The sequence below is a fragment of the Alligator mississippiensis genome, chromosome 3 (genome assembly GCF_030867095.1).
Source record: "Alligator mississippiensis isolate rAllMis1 chromosome 3, rAllMis1, whole genome shotgun sequence".
Lineage (NCBI taxonomy): Eukaryota > Metazoa > Chordata > Crocodylia > Alligatoridae > Alligator > Alligator mississippiensis.
The window spans coordinates 18,471,068-18,479,096 of record NC_081826.1 but is presented as its reverse complement, the minus strand read 5'-3'; the positions used below and the strand labels follow the sequence as shown (position 1 = coordinate 18,479,096).

The 8,029-nt window shown below is 47.3% G+C and overlaps 1 non-coding gene across 1 annotated transcript; it reads left to right on the top strand.

Moving 5' to 3' along the window:
• Positions 1 to 6,223: 6,223 nt before the first annotated feature.
• TRNAI-UAU (transfer RNA isoleucine (anticodon UAU)) lies at positions 6,224 to 6,316 on the top strand. Its single transcript is given in 2 exon segments — positions 6,224 to 6,261; positions 6,281 to 6,316. It is a non-coding gene; the product is annotated as a tRNA-Ile (tRNA).
• Positions 6,317 to 8,029: the final 1,713 nt, after the last annotated feature.

Here is an 8,029-nt window from a genome sequence, read left to right as displayed (position 1 = left end):
CATAGTTGTTAGCCATGTTAGTACGAAGACAAGTAGAAATCAGGCTACATTTGCCCCTCATATAGACTAACCAGTGTGTGTATGTATAAATACACACACACACACACACACACAAAATATATGTTTATTGTATGAGCACCCCCCCATGCCCCGATAGATATACGTGCATGTATATGTATAAAGTATAGTGTGCGTATGTGTGTAAGCACAAGCTTACACACACACCTTTTCATGAGGTAAAGCTCACTTCTCTCTCTCCTTCTTATACATTGCTTTGTGCATGTCCATTCATAGCATGTGGAAAAGTGAGCTTCAGCCCATGAAAGCTAATGCTATATATGTCTATCTTATAATAAAATGCCCATCATGATGATCTTGGATACATCCACAGTGGGTATATCTGTATCTCAAACACCTACCACCATTATTATAGGTATTTATTGTTTATGTTACAGTAAGGATTGGTGAGGCTTGGTAATGGAGCAGAGTCCCAGTGTGCTAGGCATTTTACAAACCCAGAACAAAGATGATCCTTTCTTCCATGAATAGTGTACGATTCACTAGTGGTGTCCTTATTAACAGTCTCAATCTCAGTAGAGATGCCACTAATTAAATGGATAGAGAGGTTGAAGAACACCCTTTTAACACTAGATATGGTTCCTCTGCACCAGTGTTGAAGCATAGTGGTATAGGATGCTCCTGTTACCATTTCCCTTGCAGCGTGCACTGACTTTCTGGATTTCATCTTTGTGGCTGTTTTTCATGAGTCTGCAGCTCAAATAAGAAATAAACAGCTAAAAAAAACATACAACATCATAACCTCATCCTGAGAGGATGTGAGTATTCTATGACATAAGCTGAGAAAAGAGAGTAAACTGAAAACCATAAGTCTGACATGCCGACGTCCCTGGAGATTTGCAACTCAGACACATTCTGTGATGATGCTCTGCTGAGATTCCTTGAAACTGTTGACATACCAGAGGAAGGTAAGGGCAGCATGTCATTGCTTTCTACAGTCCGTATCACTTCCTGTTGTTTGTACAAAGAAGAAAACCTTTTTTTGCAGCCGTTATAAAACTCACAATAAACATTCCTGCTGTGAAAAGCCTGCCTGTACTTCTTTTTAAAGTAAAAGGTCTTTCTTCATCAACTCTTTGCAATATTAACCATTAGAATGGTTAATATTAATGGTTAGTATTAGAATTACTAGGGAAAGGTAGTTAGGCACATTATTCTCGATCACTGGATAACTTTGTGGGCTGTAGCCTACAAAACTCATGCCTCTTTGAACAGGTTAATCTATAAGGTGCCGCCCTGGTTTGCTTTCTACGCATTACACTTAAGGCATGATTAACCAGATAATCACACCTTAAGTATTCACCCAGCCAAACAATAAATTAATGCATGATAAAAAGAGGAATAAGCTACAAAATTATTTTACAAATACGTGACGTAACTTTGTAGCTGCTGCCTATCACACCAATAACTAAGCGTGTGGTCAGGGACCCCTGTAGCTGGGAGCCCCATCAGTTGATCAGAGCTCCCAGCTGTGGGGTGGGGGGGCAAGTCCACCCCCAAGCCTGGGAGCTCCCAGCTGACAGGGCTCCCAGCTGACATCAGCTGCGGTTTCCTGTCCGTAGGGTGCATGGAGCACCCCCACAGCTGGGAGATCACATCAGCTGTGGTCTCTCTGCTGCAGAGACCCCTGAGGCACCCCAATGGCTGGGAGCCTGACTCAGCTGATAGGGTTCCCAAGCACATAAGCACATGGGCTAAGTACAGACATTCAAAAAGCCTGAACTTGAATTGATTCAATCTTTGCAGGTTAGTCTAGCTTGCATAGACTGAATTGGCAAGCAAGTAAATAGGCATTCACTTTTGGTTCAGGAAATGCAGGCACATGCCTGCAGTGGCTCAGGCTAGAAGTTGGGGGCGGTACAAGAGCGAGCCCTCCCTTTCCTTTAGGCTGGAGGGAAGCTGAAATGTGGGGTATGTGGCAGGCTGAGTATGACTGGTGAGGGGTTAAACCCCCACCCTGGCCTGCAGTGACCCCAGCCAGGGGCTGCCCAACTTTTTGCCCCTTGCTCTTGGTTCAGCATGACCTGGGACCCCCAAAGCCACCTTTCAGCCATGGGGTGATCCTGCTGTGCCTTCCTAGCCACCAGGGCCAGGGTTTTGCTTGGGGCATCCCTGGAGAAAAGGCCAGATGGGGGGGGGGAGGGAGGGGGAGTGAAATGACCCCGAGCCCAGGTGGGGACACGCACAGAGGGATCACAGCAGTGGCAGCGACTCTGTCCTGGATGTGAACAGAGGGACCCAGGCTGGAGGGGAGAGGGGGCAAGCAGAGGGACCCGAGGGTGGGCAGGGCAGGGCAGGGCAGGGAAGGGGCTCGAGTGTGTTGGCACTAGCAGAGCTGCTGACAGTGGGTGCTGAGCTGGGTGCACACTGCTGACTCTTCCCCTAACTGGCAGTGCAAAGATAGGGGTGACATAATCAAAGCAATTATTTAGGAAACTACTTTTTGGAGCAACATTCCCAATGGGTATGAGTGGGTCAAGATGTCATTTGTTAAAGCTGGAGAAAAAATGTTATAGTAACCATGAGATCCTGTCTGTGATTTTTTGCTGTGTGGATGGATGAGAAAGGCCACATCTTAGACATGTTAACAAGAATGAATCTGCAGGAGTTCAACATAACCTGGATGACACACATATTACAACTCAGAGTGACGGGTAGGCTGATGACATATGCAATGATAGGAGGTATGAGGGAGTATTGTGGTTGGCAGACAGCCAAATATTAAGAATTCTGTTTTCTTAAGTTTGAACTTGAGCTGAGAGCTGAACATCCACAAGGAACTATCAATTTGGATGGAAAAATACAGGTCTGGGGAGATCTTAGCAGAATTTGTTTTTGTGGGAGGGAGAGAAGAGGGAGACCAAGAGCACAGACTTATAGAAACCCCACAGAAAGTTGAGAAAGGATGAGAAAAAAACAAATAGGAAGAGATAAGGAGAATTAGGAGAGGACAGAGACTCAGAAACCAAGGAAGAACAAGACGTTGAAAAAGTAAATAGTGTTACGTGTGGCTGACATGAAGCAACGTGAGGATGGGGTTCTGAACGTCCCCATTAGAGGCCCTGCTAAAAGTGGCTTCAGCGGAGTACAAGAGACAAAAGTCAGATCAGAGAGGATCTAGAATGGAATTGGAGAGGACTGTAGACAGCAGTTAAACAAAGATGGGGCACTTTTTGGGGAGGCAGATGGTATCAACAGTGCTTTTTTAAGATAGAACAACTAAGGCATATTTGCACCATGAAAGCAAGAGCCAGAGAGAAGTGAGAGGTTGAGGAGAAGAGTAAAAGCATGAAGAAGCTCAGTAGATAAGTTAACTGGGGAAGCTGGAGGAGGAGAGTGATGAGAAGTTTCTAGGCGTGGGGTGAAGACAAGGAAGAGGAAGGAAGGCAGACCAAGTGAAGTGGAAAGTGTTTCCATGATGGCAGATTTTGGAAGGCTTATTTACACTGAGGTCTTCAGTGGAGCTATACATTAAGTGAGGAACTGTTCATTTTGAGTAGTTGTACCTGACTCACGCAGGAAGGTTTAAGGGTGTTAGCAATATGCTATTGAGTCAGGCTAATGGACCCACAACCACAATTCATATTTATTTTGGGAAAAGAACAAACTTTTCTAGTGTTATGCACAGAGGTGGCTACCTGTATTAATCTGCGGTCAGGCAGAAGGTAGAGCAGGATTCAGAGAAGCATGAGCTTTTGTGGGCAACAACTTACTTTGTCAGATGCTATTGCTTTGGAGATGATTATATTTGAATCTGATATATGATCTTTGTGAGGCTGCTGCTCTTAAAACATGTACCTAGAGGTTTCCACAAAGCAATTCCAGTCTCTTGCTTAAGGATGCAATTACAAATCTGGCTTATGGACTGGTACTCTGATTCTGGTAAACCGGTTCCTGACTAATGTATAATTGCATACTTGTGTAGCATCCTATTTCTGGTTTTAAAAGAAGGCAGAAAATGTCAGATAATGTTTTAAGAAGCATGCTGATTCACTTTAGAGATCAGCATCACACATTTAAGGGGAAATACTTAAATGAGAGAGATTTCAGCCCAACATTTAGGTTTTGTGTAAATGGTGTTGGAAATGGGAATGCCTCCAGGGTTTCCATTAAAACCAGGTTTTGGTCTGGATTTAAATGTTCCTCTCACAGTAGGCGTATCTAAACCTTGAGGAAAGACATGGAGGAAAGACTAGGCCTGTGTGGAGCGGCTAATATTCGCTTTGGATTCGGCCGATTTGGGGGATAGTGATTTGATTCAGTGATTCGAATCACTGTCCCAAATCAATTCAGCCAAATTTAGTTTGAAGATTTGGCTGCTTCCAAATCAGCCAGATCTCTGAACCAGGCAGGCTGCATCCCCCTCCCACTCTCCCAGCCTTGGCAATGGCTGCCCTGTCTGCCCCAGCTCCTGGCACTTTGAAAAAAAAAGCCTCGGCTCACAGGCTGCTGCCAAGTGGGGGGGGGGGGGAGGGTGATCCCCACTGCCCCCCACTGCCTCATGCATGGACAGCAGGGGGGCTCAGGGGCTTGTAGCAGACCCCCCCCCCCACAGCACGGGGCACTGGGGGGCAGCAGGGATTGCCCCCCCACTCGGCAGCACCCGGTGAGAGGGGCTTGTCTTTAAAGTCCCAGGAGCTGGGGCGGGCTGGGCAGTCATGGGAGGACTGGGGGAGCAGGCAGGGGATGGGGCCTGGCAGGGGTCCCCCCATGGTCCCCTTCCCCCTCGTCCAGCCGCCCCTCCTCACCCCTTACTTACCAGCTCCAAGTCTGGCTCTAGCTCCCTGCTGCAGCAACTAGGGACTGCCTGAATCATTGAAGCTCTCCAAATCTTTTCCAAGTTGATTTGGAGAGCTTTGATTCAATTCAGACCTTTTAATTGGCCCTGATTTGATTCAGATTCGGAGATTCGGCCATTGAATCAGGCCATACCTCTTCCGAATCGAATCACCACCCGAAGCTTCGCACAGCCCTAGGAAAGACTACTTTCTTTCCACTATGCAAGCTAAATGAAAGGCAAGAAGCCACTAAGGTCCCAGTTCTGCAATCTGCTCTGTAAGGATGGATTCCTACTTGAAGCCTTGTTGAAATCAGTGGGGCTCTCTGTGAGAGCAAGGTAGCTTGAAGGAGTGAGACATAGTAGTAAGAGAACTTAGTCAGATTTTTCAAATCCTTTAGCATCCTAAGCTGATTTTTGTCGATCAAGGAAGGACAGTGGTTTTGTTCAAACAGATATTGTGAAGGTCATTTCACAAAAAATGGTTTCTCTTCTATTGTCTGGAAGCTCATTCCTCAAATTTGGCCATGAAGAATTTGCTTTTTTCCTGTCCTGCACACAATTAAATGTCTATAACATTGCTAGCTGCCCCTAAAAGCCTTGCAGGTGCACCAGCAGTTGGGCAGACTTAGGTCTGGAGATCTTTCCCCATCTGGCCCTACAGCAATTATTTCTATATTATGCCTGTAATTGCTGCTTGTTTGAAGCCAGCCTGACACTGTTTTTTCCTTGATCCTATCCTGTTATCATCTCCTGGAAAATAGGTTATTTTAATATTGGTTTTTATCTGTTGTCTTCCAGGTGTTTGCAGTTATCATATTTATTTGCATACCACATGTATACTTTCTCAAAAAATTAGCCTTCCATAATTAGGGTGCATGTCTGAAGTAGGGAAGCTGATTTTCTGCCCAGAATGGAAGCACGGAGACACTATAAGTTGGTTGCTACTGCTTTTCCTTCTCTTCCCTCTAGCAGCTGCATGAACGAAGGGGCAGAGTCCAGAAGGAGCAGATCGAGGTCAGCAATGTGGTCAAAAACCACTTTAATGCCAGCTCCACCCAAAATTTAAAACCAACTGCACAGCTGCAGCAGTGGCATTTCTATCAAGGCAGTTCTGAGAGTGTCAGTTGACTTCAGGGCTCATTGTAATCTGCCTGATTCCTGCTAGTCACTTTTCACACTATAGGTGTGAATGATCTCTCCTTTTAATGATCCTGATATTTCACTAATCAAGCTACCCCTCCCCCCCCCCCTTTTTTTTTAGCAAGGTTGCTGTTTGTTAGCTACTCCTGGTCACTTTTCTTTCACAGTCCTTCAGACTGTTTTATGTCTTTTCAAAATCCAAGATTTAGGGGTTTATGAAAGTCAGCTCCAGTGGTGCAATGGGTTAGCATGTGGTACTTATAAGGCACTACTTGGGAAGCAATGCCAAGGTTGTGAGTTCAAGCCTCACCTGGAGCATTTTGGACAAGCACCTAGTTGGGGTCATCTGACCCCAGTGCTCTTTCCTGCCCAGGGCAGGCAGTCAGACTTGATGACCTACTGAGGTCCTGTCCAACCTTAACATCTATGAATCCACCCATAGAGTCTAGTTTTCAGTAGCAGCTACAATTTTAGCTTTTTGCTGAATAGCCAAGACAATTTATCTGTGAAAGGGTTAAAACTGGACCTTTCACCTCAGCAGGAAAGAATGCGTGAGTGAGCTGAAGATTATGTTCTGTCCCTGATCAGCGTGGCCATAACTCTAGCAAACTCTTGTAGTCATCTTTTGCCTTCCCAAAAACAAGGTACGTGTCTATGTGTGGTTGTGTGATATGCAAGAAAATGAGGTAACTTGTTTCATCTCCCACTTCCCATTAAAGTCCTCTAACCACAAGGCTCTGGGCTTGCCATTGGCAAAAGACCTCTCCAGCATGCCTCTTGAAGCTGGCCTACTGGGCAGCCAATAAAAGAAGAGATGTGGGCCAGGAGTAGAGAAATTCAGAGGTAGTGTGGCGGATGGGCACTGCCCTGGATAGGAGACACCCTGGGTCTTTGCCCTCAATGTGGCAGACACTCACAATATTTGCCTGGAAATTGACAGGGAAAAGTGTACCCCGCTGATCTTACTAGACCTTTCAGTGGCATTTGATACAGTTGACCATGAAGCACTGATAACCAGGGATCCTGGTTTTCCTTGATAAAAAAATGGAAAATTCACTGAAAAAACCCCCAAAATCCTTTATTAAAATGAAAGGCCATTATGTACATAGGGATCAGTTGAACACAATGTTATCTTGATATATTTACAATTTTCAAGCAATTTGGAAGCCTCAATCACTATTATAAAATACATTCTAAATACCTATACATTTTGGTATTTGATTTTGGGTTTCTTATCATGGAAAATCGTAGCTCGCCCTGCCCCCTTAGCTCATAGAATGCAGGTCCAGGCCCCTCACTCCCAAGCCACAGCCCCCCAGCCCTGATGGTGCCCCTTACTCCCCACCCCCCAGCTCCTCCCCCGGCCCTACTGGTGCCCCTCACCGCTCACCCACAGCCCTACTGGAGGGGGCCCCCAGCTGCCACGACTATGGGGCCAGGGACCTGGGTCCATGGCCCCCTGCCCCCCACAGCAGCATACAAACCCTGACTGCCACCCACAGGAAGTGGAAGCTGCTGCAGCAGAGCAGAGCTCGGAGCCCAGCTTCCCTCCCTCCTCCCCCTTCCAACCTTCCCCTGGATGCCTGCCTGCTGTGGGTGCAGATTGGGAGGGGGGGCAGCTGGCTCCCTGCTGCTGCATGGACTCCTGTGGGGGAAGGAGAGGCATGTGGCCCCCAGATCTGTGCACGGGGTGGCAGTGGGGGCAGAGCCAGGGGCAGGTGCTGCAGGGAAGAGCGGGGCTGTGCAGGGAAGCTGCTTGCCACTGCAAGATTTACACTGCCCTGGTGACATACCCCTGCACGTGCAGCAGCATTAAGGGGCACAACCCCACACTGCTGCCCCCACTACTGCTGCACAGGTAGGGGGTGCATCGCCAGGGCAGCATGGAGCTCATAGCGGCAAGAAGCTTCCCTGCACAGCCCCGCTCTGTCCTGCAGTGCCAGTTTGCACCCACTAGGCTGCAGAGGCACTGGGGGAGGGCAGCAGGGTAGGGAGCCCAACCCTACAAGGGGCAGCCTGCACCTGTCCCTG